Source organism: Tursiops truncatus, chromosome 19, assembly GCF_011762595.2.
Source record: "Tursiops truncatus isolate mTurTru1 chromosome 19, mTurTru1.mat.Y, whole genome shotgun sequence".
Taxonomy (NCBI): domain Eukaryota; kingdom Metazoa; phylum Chordata; class Mammalia; order Artiodactyla; family Delphinidae; genus Tursiops; species Tursiops truncatus.
This window is the reverse complement of record NC_047052.1, coordinates 4541921-4556487: the sequence shown is the minus strand read 5'-3', so window position 1 is coordinate 4556487 and position 14567 is coordinate 4541921. Positions and strand designations below refer to the sequence as shown.

The 14567-nt window shown below is 50.6% G+C and overlaps 1 protein-coding gene across 1 annotated transcript in view; it reads left to right on the top strand.

The window, feature by feature from the left end:
- Positions 1 to 721: 721 nt before the first annotated feature.
- The window catches only part of ATP2C2 (ATPase secretory pathway Ca2+ transporting 2), a 90291-nt gene continuing 76445 nt past the window's right edge, over positions 722 to 14567 (top strand). The window contains exon 1 of the mRNA XM_033844286.2: positions 722 to 763. The gene's annotated coding sequence lies outside the window, so the exon portion shown is untranslated. The remainder of the gene's footprint in view (positions 764 to 14567) is intronic.

Genomic DNA, 14567 nt, shown 5'->3' with positions numbered 1-14567 from the left:
GGTTCTGGAGTTCGGATGTGGACACAACTTTTTTGGGGGGACACAATTCAACCCACTCAGGAGCAAGTTAGCTAACTTAGACTGGGGGAGAAGAGGAAAGGCATTCCAGGCAGAGGGAACGGTATGAGCAGAGGCACAGCTGGGCATGGCTGGAGAAGGGGGGCACTCTGGGACTGGGAGGATGCGGGCTAGAAAGTTAAGCAGGTGCCAGCCAGTTCACATCTTGAGTTTGAACTTGACCGTGAAAACAATGGGAAGCCACTGAAGGTTTTACCTGGGTTCTGATCTTGTTTGCTTCTCCCCAAGAAGCCCAGTCTTACAATCTGCGTTTACAGATGAAAACACTGAGGTTCAGAGAGGTGAAGGCATTTGCCCAAGAGCAGACCATCAGGAAAATGGCAGAGGCAGGATTTGGACTCAGGCCTCATCTAACTCCATAAGTGGGAAGACAAATGCAGCAGGGATCTGTGTCCGTGGAAGCCTACTCAGGAAGGAAGAAAGGAACGGAAGTGAGATCAGGTGCCAGGATCCTGCCCCACCTGACAACGGTTCTCTAATGTTGGGCCTGGGGGTTGCCATGTTGATGCTCTGAGACCAGCCTCCTCGGCCACACCTGATTGGTGGAGAAACAGGTCACGTGACTCCAGCTAAGCCTGTCAGATTCCTCCCCCGCAATGCTCTTGAGTCTTTTTGACGCCGGAAGGTAGCATGGCCGTGACTAGGAGCCTAGCTCAGGAGCCTCCTCTCAACAGCGTGGCCTCAGGTAACTTCTCCAGCCCCTTGATGTTTCAGTTCCTTCTTTGGAAGTCGGAACGATGAAAGCAGCCCCTCCCGGCATGGCTGCTGTGGGATTACAGGAAGTCCTGGTGGTGAAGCTTCCTGCCCGACACCTGGCGCACAGAAAATGCTGGGCACGCAGCAGCTGGCTCTGCTAGTGGTATAGACAGGGGGTGGGACTCGGGGCTGTGCGGAGGCCACCTCCTGCCGTGTCCATGGGAAGACGGACGGGAAGGGGAGAGAGAGAGAGAGAAGCCAGCAGGTACTTGATCGCTTTCCAGGACTTGCTTGCAACTGATATGAGACTTGGCCACCGTCCCCTTCCTGTACTGAGGTTCAGGGAAACAGCTCAGTGGTTCCCAGTCGCCGGCTGCCCCTGACTTTGCCCTGGGCTAGCACAAATAGGTTGTTGTTGTTGTTGTTGTTTTGCAATCAAAACCAAACCAATACAGAACACCAACCGAAACATGCCTTGACGGAGATGGTCTGGCAAGCTGAGGGCCCCATGGAAGCCCCTGGAACCACCTTTGAACTGCATGCCGGGGCTTTTCTGCCTCAGACCCGGTGGCTCCCTAAAGAACCTCCTGGCAGGTCTAAGCCACACTGTGGGGAGGCCGTCCTGCCTGTGACCGCCCAGAAGCCTCCCGTCCTGGGAACACACGCGTGGCCTCCCCACCCCACATTCCACATCCACACCGCCTGATCCCAAGTGGGCAGACTTCTGGAAAGTTCCACGCTCGGCCCAGGAACTTGTTGAACAGGTGCCTTGACATGGGCGATCCCCTGCCCATTAGGCACTGCCCTGGCCAGGCCAGGCTGGAGAATATTGAGGGAGACTAAAGAGAGTATATTGAGGGGACTAAAGTCTCATGGGTTATATGCCAAGGTGAGCACGAACATCTAACATCCATTGTGTCCTCGACATCCAGGTTGGGAAGATGCCACCACCTGCCTTGAGAGCAGAAAGAATCAAGGCTCAGATATTGCAAGTTTCTAGCTCAAGATCAAACAGTTACTAAGTGGGGAGCCCGAGCTTTCTTCCTACCTGAAATCAAAAGGCTTATTATTAACACTTTCAAATATAAACAAGGCGTAGAAAGTGGTAGAAGGAACCTCTTTGGACGCATCAGCCAGCTACCATTGCTTCATGTAGACCCTCAACTTTTTGCAGAGGTAGAGTCTGGAGTATTTTAAAGTAAATCCCAGACATCATATACATCACCTGTGAATGCTTCAGAATTGCATCTCTAACAGATGACTATGTTTTTTAACATAATCATAAGGTCATTATCACAGGACCGCCTGGACGGGAAAGTTCGAATTGGAACCACCACACCACGTGCCCTGGGAGGGAGCACGGTCCCAGCCAAGTCCTGCTCTTCCACGGCAGGCAAGTTCACTAGAGCAGCAGTTTCCAAACGGGGGGTCCTCAGACCCGCAGCATCAGCTTCACCAGGGAACTCATTAGAAATGCAGGTTCTCAGGCCACCCCAGCCCTAACAAGTGAGGGACTCTGAGGTTGGGCCCAGCAGTCTGTGTGTGGTTTTTTTCTTTTAATTTTATTATTTCTTATTGGAAGCATAGTTGATTTACAATGTTGTGTTAATTTCTGCTGTACAGCAAAATGATTCAGTTATACATACACATATATATACATTATTTTTCAATATTATTTTCCGTTATGGTTTATCACAGGATATTGAATATAGTTCCCTGTGCTCTACAGTAGGACCTTGTTGTTTATCCATCCTATATATAATAGTTTGCATCCACTAATCCCAAACTCCCAATGCAACCCTCCTCCACCCTACTCCCCCTTGGCAACCATAAGTCTATTCTCTATGTCTGTGAGTCTGTTTCTGTTTTGTAGATAAGTTCATTTGTATCATATTTTAGATTCCACATGTAAGTGACATCATATGCTATTTGTCTTTCTCTGTCTGACTTACTTCGCTTAGTATAATGATCTCTAGGTCCATCCATGTTGTTGAAAATGGCATTATTTCATTCTTTTTTATGGCTGAGTAGTATTCCACTGTATATATATACAACATCTTCTTTATCCATTCATCTGTCAATGGACATTTCATTTGTTTCCACATCTTGGCTATTGTGAATAGTGCTGCTATGAACATAGGGGTGCATGTATCTTTTTGAATTATAGTTTTCTCTGGACATCTGCCCAGGAGTGGGATTGCTGGATCATATGATCATATGGTAGCTCTATTTTCAGTTTTTAAGGAACCTCCGTACTGTTCTCCATAGTGGCTGCACCAGCTTACATTCCCACCAGCAGTGCAGGAGGGTTCCCTTTTCTCCACACCCTCTCCAGCATTTGTTATTTGTAGACTTTTTGATGATGGCCACTCTGACTAGTGTGAGGTGACACCTCATTGTAGTTTTGATTTGCATTTCTCTAATAATTAGTGATGCTGAGCATCTTTTCATGTGCCTGTTGGCCACCTGTATGTCTTCTGTTTAGGTCTTCTGCCCATTTTTCGATTGGGTTGTTTGTTTTGTTGTTGTTGAGTTGTATGAGCTGTCTATATATTTGGAGGTTAAGCCCTTGTCAGTCCCGGCAGTCTGGATTTCAGCGTGCCCTCCCGGTGACTCTGATGCCATCTGGAACTCCAGAACTGCTGCTCCTGAGGAGGGGGACGGCCCAGGGAGGTGTTTCCCTTCTTGCATTGTTGATTTCTTATTTACGTAGCTACTGGCTCCTTCCCCAAAGGATGCTGAGGGGTGGGTCTTAAGCAGCATTGCCTTCCAGCCGACTCAGGAGCCCAGCGGTCAGTGGGTGAGCCCTCCCACTCCCGAGGTGTCCCTGAGCCAGCGTTTCCTCCTCCATAAAATACGTGGACGACAGCACCGGCCTCCTAGTCCGGCTGTGCAGAGAGACTAGTTAAGCGCTTAGAATGGTTCCTGGTGCACAGTGGGTATTACGGAAGGACTAGCTGTTCTGACCAAACAGGGGTGGAAGAGCCAAGGGAAGTATAGCCTAACGTACACACCATCGTAGGATGCTTGCGAGTGAGCTCGAAACGCGTCAACGGGAGCCTGCTTCTCACAGGCAGAGCTGGGGCGGGGGCGCCTCCCGGGACAGAACGGGAAGGAGATTTGGGGGCTGCTGGGAAGAGCAGGGAGTGCCCCTGAGGCAGGGAGACTACAAGACACTGCCGTTGCCAGAGATGGTAAGAGAGGAGCTCACGGTTGCCCAGGGCGATGGGTTCCCCAGAGCCCCCGGGGGGAAGGCGGGAGAGGGCCTCTGAGCTGCAAGAGCTGTGATGCAGCTGGGAGCCTCAGGAAGGCTCCTCTCCCCCAGGGCCCCGGTGGGGAGACAGGAGGCAGAAACAGTCAAGGATCCTGGGGAGCCCTGGACACCAGGCAGGCTGGGGGCGCAGGAGGTCATGGCCGGGTTCCGAGCTAACACTGATGAGGCAATTGTCCCAGATTTGGTTGTCCCCAAGGCTCTGCAACTTCAGTTAAGAATTGTTCATTTAAATAGGACGCAGTCTCTCAAACCCTTGGTTTAAATGAAAAATCTAACAGAGGGACAGACACCTTGTTTCTTTTACCTGCAGGCATGTGAGAGAAGAGTCATAGGTTTTAACCTTTGAGGGGATAGAGCTGCCAATCAAATAATGTGATCAGGGTAAGTCATGACATGAGCCCACCGTCCACCTGTAGACGTGGGAGAGGGTCACAGTGTGAACTCCGGAGGTGTTTCATTTTGAAAATACACTTACATTAGCCAACTCTGCCCCCTTAAAAGTCCCAGAAAAAGTGGTCACCTCTGTAGCCTGACACACAGATTGTGGTCTTGAAATGCCATTTCCCATTTTTTGGAAAATTAAAAAAGCAGGGTTTCTCAGAGACATAGCTGATTCCAGGGCTGGAAATGTACAAGAGAAGGCTGGAATATTTTGTTTTCCCAAATGGCAAGGGAACTGTCAAAGAGAGACTCCGGGGATTATGCTAAAAGAACTCTGAAGCCAGCTTGGAAAGGCTCTCGGTGGTCAAAGACATGACCATGGGAGCTTCAGGAAGGATAACATTGCACTGGATTGAAACCCATCTACGTTTACAGACATGAGTTCACAAAAATGTTTCTAAAAACTAGTGGATCTCCTGAGATTGATAGGAACTGGCTTGTTATCTTGAAATCGGTCAAGGGAGGGAATCAAGCAGTGATTCTGCCTTCCTGTTTCCATTGGTAACAAACTCTATATAGATGAGAGGAGGCGTCTCCTGATGAAAGTATCCCAACTAATACATTAAAAGCAATTGAGGGCTTCCCTGGTGGCGCAGTGGTTGAGTCCGCCTGCCGATGCAGGGGACACGGGTCCGTGCCCCGGTCCGGGAAGATCCCACATGCCGTGGGGCAGCTGGGCCCGCGAGCCATGGCCGCTGAGCCTGCGCGTCCGGAGCCTGTGCTCCGCAACGGAAGAGGCCACAACAGTGAGAGGCCCGCGTACCGCAAAACAAACAAACAAACAAAGGCAATTGATAGGATTGGAATATCACAGTTTTGCAATCCCCAGGGAATGAGTGGTTCAGGACATTGAACGTCAGTGATACTGACATCACAAAAAGAGACCACCGGCCACAAGGAGCCTCCTGACGGAAACACACAAGACCAAGGGGACGGAGCCTGAGCCCGATCCAGCCTCTGGATCCCACTGCCAGTTTGCACGAAATTCCCAGGACGGAGGGCCATGCGGCACTGCACCTGGAGTGTGCAACCAGCAAAATCCAGACTGTGGGGACGGCCAAGGTCAGACGGCCAAGGCCAAGGGCGCCCCAACAGATAAAATGTAAGGGGGGAGGGGAAAAAGATGGATGGAGCCGTGGGCAGGATAATGGCCTCTCAAACGTATCCACGTCCTAAGCCCCAGAACCTGTAAATATGTGATCTGACCTGGCAAAAGGGCCTTGGCAGGGGTGTAACTGAGCTGAGGATCTTGAGATGGGAGATGATCCTGGATGGTCCAGGTGGGCCCAGGGTGGTGACAAGGTCCTTATAAGAGGGTGGCAGAGGGCTTGAAAGCAGGGTGAAGCAGCATGAGAAACACCCAACCAGCGTTGCTGGTTTTGAAGATGGAGAGAGGGGTCATTAGCCAAGGAATGTGGGTGGCTTCTAGAAGCTGGAAAAGATAAGAGAATGGATTCTCCCCAGCACCTCCAGAAGGAATGCAGCCCTGCAGACACTTTGAGTTTAGTTCGGTAAGACTGTTTCAGACATCTGACCTGTAAGAGAACCCTAAGAGAAACTATTTGTGTTGCCACTAAGTTTGTGACCGTCTGTCATAGCAGTCCTAGGAAACAAATGCAGATGGGAAATGTGTTGGTTAAAGAACTGTACAGGACATAGGAAGTGATGAACATATGACCGTAAGTCAGGAGAATGGGTACATCTGTGGGGAGGGGGTGGTTGTCGTTGGAGGGGGCACATGGTGGAGCCCAGCTGGTGGTTCCAAGGGGGTTCACCTGGTAATCATTCATTAAGCAGTACCTTTGTGTTCTGTGGTCCTCTAAGACTGTTTCATTTCCATTCAACCAGGTAAAAATCGTAACAGTTGCAAGGACGATTCCGTGGGGTAGGATAGGATCTCCTTCCCCAGAGCTGTTGAAGACAAAACGTTTTCTTTTCCTGATCTTGCTGACATTTCTTTCACCAGCAGCACAGCGATTGGCACAAAGGAGAAGCAAGGTCTGTGGGGCTCATAACTTATATTATGCAAACGAGCGGGACAGAGCAGACTTATCAACACGTGGAATATGGGGTGTGAAAATGTTTGCAGTGCACATATAAAGCCCGGGGTAGCGGACATGGCCGTGTCTCCAGCCCCCTGACGCTCAGCATCCCCTCCTCTGCGGAAAGCTGCCTCCCGCGAACACCTGACTCCCCATCGAGGGCTGTCTTTCAACTGCAGGAACACGCTCAGCCCCCATCAGGGAGGACCAGATGTCCCCCTTCCCAGCCCTGCCTCATTCCCCTCTGCCAGCGTTTCTGGGGTCACCTCTCAGACGACATGTGTTCAGATCTTTGGGTTTGGGAGAACCCAAAGCAAGACACTGAGAAAAACTCTAATGAAGTGGGAGGAGGTGTTTACCCTAAAACACCTGGTTACAGAGAACACCTGTAGCCTTTACCTGACAGTTTCTCCCACCACCAGTGCCCCGCCCCCACCTCCTCCCACTCAGCAACTGTCTGCTGGATGGATAGGTGGGTGGCCCGGGAGCCCATCCCACACCCACTGGGGAACTTGAGAAGAACGGGTCTCTCTCCCTCCCCTTGCATAGTCTTGGCAGACCTGACATCCTTCCGCCAAATTCCCTTTCTGTTTAAAATAACCAGTCAGTTTCTGCTGCTCGCAGATGGGAGGTTGGTAACTGATACAGCCAGGTGAAGCTTAGCGTTAACTGAGCACTAAACAGCACGGAGGTTCCTGACAGCTAAGACCAAAAGTTCAATGCTGGGAAAAAAGTGGACAGTTCATCAAGGGAGAAAAGCTTTTTTGTTGTTGGTTTTCATTGGTTTGTTTGTTTGTTTTGGTAAGTTATCCTATCCCATGATGCTCGCCAGGCTCTGAAGAGTAAGTAGAATCTTTAAAAAAAAGTTAGAACAAGTGTATGAAATATTTCAAACCTTAACAAAACATAGAGATTGATACAATAACCTCGGGAAGGTGAGGTTTCATGGGTGCAGCGGTGTGGCTGAGAATTCGGCCTTTCTTGACTGGCATGACGGTGGGCATTCTTCTCCTGTTCTAACTTGTAAGAAATGAGGTTCAGAAAGCAAGGCCGTTTGTCCAGGGCTCCCGGAAGTCCATTGCAGAGTAGAAATTGGTCATGTGAATTGCTTTCCCTAAGTCTCTGCGCCAACGCTTCTATGCACTGAAATCCTCCCCTCTTCCCGCGCCCCATGCTCTGTCCACTGCCCGGCTTGACCCAAAGACCCAAGGAGGAGCATGATGCTCTGGGCTCTGATGAACTGCTGTTGGCTGTGGGGATCGTGTGTGGGTACCAAAGCCCCCTCCCCAGGCAGTTCTCAGGGCGGGACCCCACCTGCGATAACAGCCCCCGTGGACAGCGCCACTGCTGGTCCTTACGACAGCTTCGTAAGGGGCTCAAAAAGGGCACCTGTCCTCTGCCACGAGCCTCTTCAAATCTACAGGGGTGTGACTGGTGCCCCCAGGACCTCTGCATGACCTGTCCAAGCCCACTTGGCAGCCCTACTGATCCCAGTCAGGCTCACTCAGCACCAGATAATTCCTCCATAACCACCTGCCAGGTGTGGACCATTTTCCCCTTTTAGAGATGACAGAGGGGGACACACGTGGCCCAGGGTCCCAAAGTAGTGGAGCCTGCACCCCACACTAAGGGCTTCCCACGGGAGGGTGGGATACGGGGCCACCTCCGTGGGAACACGCCACCCCCCACCCAGCCAACAGCACGCTGGCTGTGATTACATGTCCTCCTTTCAGCCCGAACCAGGAGCCACGGGTATTATGCAACTGCCCCTCTCCTAGACTGTCTGTCTCCACCCTCCTCCCCCAGCCTGGCTCCTCTGTGTTCCACAGTCCTGGCTCTACATCACCTCCTTGGGAGTCTTCCCTGAGTCATCCGGGTAGACTGACATGCGCCCCCACTGGGTCCCGCACGCGGCAACGTTGTGACACATGCCACGTGGCTTCCTCCTTCTCCACGGGACTCAGAGCTCCTGGAGGGCAGGGGCCACGTCTAGCTCATCTCTCTCCCAGTATCCAGCATGGTGCAGGTACACCGTAGCCCCTAAATGCTGGATTATTGAATCGGTGACTGAGCCAATGGGTGAGGTTGGGTCTGCCTTCCTGAGTACGCTGAGAGCTTCTGAGAAGCGGCCTGAGAATCGTATTTGCCCTCAGTCAGCTAAGAGCCTGGCAGTAGGGGATGGTCTGAGCAGGTCTGTGAAGGGATGACTGAGCCCCTCCTCGGAGGCAATGCAGCGTGATGGTCAGACGTGCAGGTTCCGGCATCAGAGTCCAGTGGTATAACTTCTGGCTCACCCTCTTAGCTGTGTGGCTGGGGCCAAGTTACTCAACCCCTCTGTGCCTCCGATTCTGTCCCAGGTCGGGTTCCCCAGAAGCAGAGCCCGAGGCAAGACTCATGGTTTATTAAGGATGTCTTTCCAGCAGAACCTGGTAAGGGAACGAGAGGGGCAAGGTTTCAGGCTGGGTCCCAGGTTCAGCCTGGCCCCTGGGGAGCTTTGGAGTTGTCCCTCTCGGGGGGCACAGGGTGGGCTTTCTGCCGGTCCTCATTGAGGGAAACCTGGGGAAGCACATTTCCAGGCACTGCAGCTGCTGGATGTCAGAGCGGGGAGCCCACAAACGGGAAAAGGGATGCCAGGGTATCTGGGTGGAGGACCCCATCGTCCGCTAGAGTCCCTCTTCTGTGAAAGGGTGGGTGCGGGCAGTGCTGACAGCAGATCAGGCACGTGTTACGAGGATTAAGTTGAGGACACAGCCCTGAGCGCAGAGCCCGGCACCGCAGGAGCTGTGCTGTTCACTGGTGGTATTGTCACCTGGCCCGAGCAGCCTCCTTCCTCTGCAGGCTCTCAAATATTTGTGGAATGAATGAACCAGCTTGCCTACTGGTTAAACCGGGTCCACCGTGGCTGCCCAGGCTGGTTATCGGAAGTCTCTCTGTGTCCTGGCTGGCTGCTACAAATGGCCCAAAGCAAGGATTGGGGGGGTGGTGGGGGGGAACAGGGTGACAGAGTGGGATATGCTATTTCTCTTACTTTTTTTTTTTTTTTTTTGCGGTATGCGGGCCTCTCACTGTTGTGGCCTCTCCCGTTGCGGACCACAGGCTCCGGACACACAGGCTCAGCGGCCATGGCTCACGGGCCCAGCCGCTCCACGGCATGTGGGATCTTCCCGGACCGGGGCACGAACCCGTGTCCCCTGCATCCGCAGGCGGACTCTCAACCACTGCGCCACCAGGGAAGCCCTCTCTTACTTTTTAAACTCTTTATTTTGAAATAATTACAACTTGACAGGAAGCTACAAGAATTACACAGCGAGGCCCTTCACTTAGACTCCCCCAATGTCACATCTTGTGTAACCACAGTGCCATACTGAAGCCAGGAAATTGACACGGTACGGTATGGGGGGGTGTGGTCTCCGAGCCACCGGATCTCAGGTACAGATTGGTGTAAGTACCAACTCCATCAAGAGACAGAACTGCTCCATCACCACGTAGGTCTCGTTCTCACTGCCTCTGTAGTCACACCATCCCTAACCCCCGCCAGCCACTAATCTGCCCTCCGTCTGTATAATTTTGTCATGTCAAGAATGTTCTATAAGTGGAATCGTACACTGTGTGACCTTTTCAGATGTGCGTATATCCTTCCCAGATTACCCGAGTCTTTGTGCATGCTCCCCCCTGCCCCCCACTTTCTTGCTTCCCCTGCCTCCGTTACCCGTAAGAACCTCAGGGTGCCCTTCCAAAAGGGACATTCTCTCCTATAACTAGAGAACAATGACCCAAATCAGAAGTCCACATCAGTACAATACCATTATCTCCAGAGCTCACTCAAATTCACCGCTGGTCCCACTAACGTCCTTTATAGCAAATGGTAAAGACATTTTTCCCAGCTCCAGATCTGATCCAGGGTTCCATTTGCATTTGGTTACCATGATTCTTTAGTCTCCCTGGAACATCCCTTCCTAGGCTGCTCTGCAGTGGGAGGGCTGCTTCCTCACGCTGGGACTCGCGTTCAGCACTTTGCCAGGAATCCCCCGAAGTGAAGCCGTGTTTCCTTGGTGCACCGTATCCAAGGCGCACGATGTCATTTGTCTCATCGGTGGTCCTGGTGACCCTGATCCCTTGGTCCAGCTGGGGTCTGCCAGATTTCTCCAACTAAAGTGACTGTTTCCCTTTGTAATTCATAACTATCTTGTGGGGACCCACTTAAGATGGTGTAAACGTCTTGTTTCTCATTCAACTTTCATCTGCTTCCTTTTTTAAATGTTAACAGAATTTCTTTTTATTGGAGTATAGATGATTTACAATGCTGTGCTAATCTCTGCTGTACAGCAAAGTGGCTCAGTTTTATATATATATATATATATATATATATATATACATACACATATATACATTCTTTTTTTTTTTTTTTTTTGCGGTACGCGGGCCTCTCACTGTTGTGGCCTCTCCCGTTGCAAAGCACAGGCTCTGGATGCGCAGGCTCAGCGGCCATGGCTCACGGGCCCAGCCGCTCCGTGGCATGTGGGATCTTCCCGGACTGGGGCACGAACCCGTGTCCCCTGCATCGGCAGGCGGACTCTCAACAACTGCGCCACCAGGGAAGCCCTATACGTTCTTTTTTTAGATTCTTTTCCAGTATGGTTTATCCCTGGAGGTTGGATATAGTTCCCAGTGCTAAATAGTAGAACCTTTTTTTTTTTAATCTGTTCTAAATGTAATAGTTTACACCTACCAACCTCAGAGTCCCACTCCATCCCTCCCCCTCCCCCTCTCCCCCTTGGCAACCACAAGTCTGTTCTCTATTTAACAGAATCTTTTATTGCAACAAAATTTACCTTCCGAAAAGTACACACAATGCAAGTTCCGCTCCATGAGTTATTACAAAGTGGACACCCGGACTGTAGTCTAGGCCTGAAGGGAGGGAATTTTGGGTCCTGTGAGGAGCTGGAGGAAACACACCTGGCAGAGGGACCTGTGAAGTTCAAAGGTGGGCTGAGCTCAGCGAGTTTGACAAACAGCCAGGAGGCCGAGGTGGGGGTGGTGCTGGGACAGGAGGCGCCCGGGGTTGACAGAGGGGCCATTCTAATAGCCACTTAACTGAGAACTAGCCCCACCCCTTCAGCACCACCTAACAGGGGGACCCTGGGGCTTTCTGAACTTTCAAAGGGCAGGCACTGAGAACTTTGAACTCTTTACTATATCAAAAAGCCAACAGAAATTGGACAGTTAACATTTTCAAATGTCCCACTCTATGACATTCTGGAAAAGGCAAAACTATAGCGACAGCAGTAGAAGGATCAGTGGTTGCCGGGGGTTTTGGGGGAGGGAGGGATGAATACGTGAAGACCAGGGGATTTTTAGGCAGTGAAGCTCTTCCATGTGATACTGTAATGGTAGCTAGATGACATTCTACGTTTGTCAAAACCCACAGACTACAGAACACCAAGAGTAAACCCTCATGTAAGTGATAGATTTCACGTATGGAGACCTTCGGCTATACCACCACCTTCTAGAAGGTTCTACAACGGCCCCCACCCAAGGTCATTCCCTCCTCTTCTGAAAATCTTTCGGTAAACAGGTTTGTTCACGTGCCAGGCCTAAAGAATTGTTGGTAGCTACTTAAAGTTGACAAGTAGAAGGATTCCCAGGCCTGTCCCAGCCAACGGGGGAATGTCACCCCTGAGATTGACACGTGATGTCTGCCATGGGTGCAGGAGGTGGGATGGGTGGCATCCGTGCTAGGTGTTTACCTCTCGGGATTTAGCAAGTCCCAAGGCACGATCACTTGGCACTTGGCATCAAGTTCCACAGGGCTGGGCCTCGCTCGCCTGGTGGAGTCAAGCCCCTTGGAAACCCAGAGATGCCCTCAGCTGCAGAAGGTTCTCAGCCAGTGTTACCCCATCACTCAGCAAACAATGACTGTGGAAGAACTGACAAAGAACATGACGTGAAGAGTGCCTGGAATAAGGCTCTGTGTGGGCGTGGGGTGAGTGTGGCCAGAGTTTGGGTGCAAATGTGTGAGTCATTTCACATAAGCAGGTCTCACAATGGTGACACGAGCTAAGCACACTTTCGCCTGGGACCTTCGCCTGAGGCCTTGGTCCCGTCCCTTCCCTCTGCTTGGAATACTGCCCCCCCCCCCCCACAGATATCCACAAGTGTCACTTCTCACCTCGTTCAGGCCTCTGCTTGAATGTCACCTCTCCTGACTGCTCAAGCGACTCTCCGGTCCCCACTCTGCATCCTTGTCTTCACAGCGTTGCTCACGCTGCTAGTTTCCTGGGGCGGCCGCAACAAGTGACCACAAACCAGGTGGCTTGAAGCAACACGAATTCTCCCACAGTCTGGAAGCGAGAAGTCTGAAATCACGGTGTTGGCAGAGCCATGCTCCCTCGGAAGGCTCTGGGGCGGGGTGGGGGGACCCTTCCTTACCTCTTCCAGCTTTGGGTGCCTCCGGGTGGTCCTTGGCTTGTGGCCGCATCCCTCCCATCTCTGCCTCCATCTTCATGTAGCCTCTCCTCTGTGTCTGTGTCTCTCTTCTTCTGTCTCTTAGAGGGACAGCAGTCCTTGGATTTAGGGCTCACCCAGCTAATCCGGGATGATCTTGAGATCCTTAATTATGTCTTCAAAGATTATTTTCCCCAATAAGGTTACATTACACAGCTTCTGGGGATTCGGACATGGACGAATGCTTTTGGGGGGCCCATTACTCAACCCACTACATTCACTGCCTGACACTGCATTACGGGTGGTTTTGTTTGCACCTTATCACACCCACTAGGAGATAAGATACAAGACAAGGGGAATAGAGTCTGTTGTAGCAGGGGCTGGTCTCCACGGCCACATGGCAGGTGCTTAAAAATATTTGCTGAAGGAATGAAAGTGGCTTTACTTCTCTAATTTCTTCATCTGTAAAATGATTATATTATCACTTGTATGCTCAGCCATTAAAAAAAAAACAGAATTGAGGGTCTAGGTAAGGCATGAAAACTTCAAACTAAGTCCTAAAACTAATATATATATCCTTTGTATTCTATACCCCTTCTGAAAAGGATGTTTTCAAATTCTAACCTTGTAATTCACCAGTGAGGTTTATTACCAAATACGTTTCAGGTGCCTGGGGCTGCACTGAGGCTTCCCAACACGGTGTGTTTTGGGGAGATAATTTATGGTTCATGAAATGACACCACTTTCATACAGAGAGTGAATGGGCCTTGAAGAGTGTGACCTCATTGTTTAAGATGCCCAGAGCCGATACTTAAGGAAAGGCTGGATGTTTTGGGCTGAGTCGTGCCCTTGACTCTCAAGGTCAGGCCAGAACGTCAGGATCAATGGCTCCCAGAGCGGCCAACCTCAGAAAATTTCCCAGCAGCTGTCTTGTCTGAGTTAATTCCTTGAGAGTGGACTCGAGAATTCAACAGGCTGAAGGCAAAAGGGGAAAATGGACAGGAAAGCAATTAAACTGGGAAATTTCAAACTCTTCTTCTTGTGTCAGATCAGGTAGTCAAAAATAAAGACATGAACAATGGAGTCATAAAGTTAGAGTGAATAAATACAGAACTAATTTACAAAGAAAGTACAGCTTACCAATACTTGTACAAAGAATATACCAACTTGCCTTACTGGGATTGAAATATTTACAAAAACTGCATACAAACCAGGCACAAAGTCTCAATAAATTAAGGAAAGTTAGTAGACCTGTGTGCAGGCTGCATTTTCTGATCACTATGCAGCAAAGACAAAAATTAGGCAAACTTAAGCCTAACGATGCCCCTTCAGCCATCCCAGTCACAAAGCTGGTCTGTTAAACTGCTTTTGCTGTGACCCACTCCATTTTTTTTTTTTTTTCATCCCAACAGGTCTGGGCGTTGCACCATACCCACTACCCAGAATTTACTTCCTGAATGCCCTGGGCATTCTCATACATGATCCACACATTCTTGACAGCTCTGAGCTGGAGCGGAGGTGGGGCTTTCAAGGGAAAGGCATTTGCCCAACACATCACCCCCTGCTCACAAATAGTCTGTTTATCAAACTTT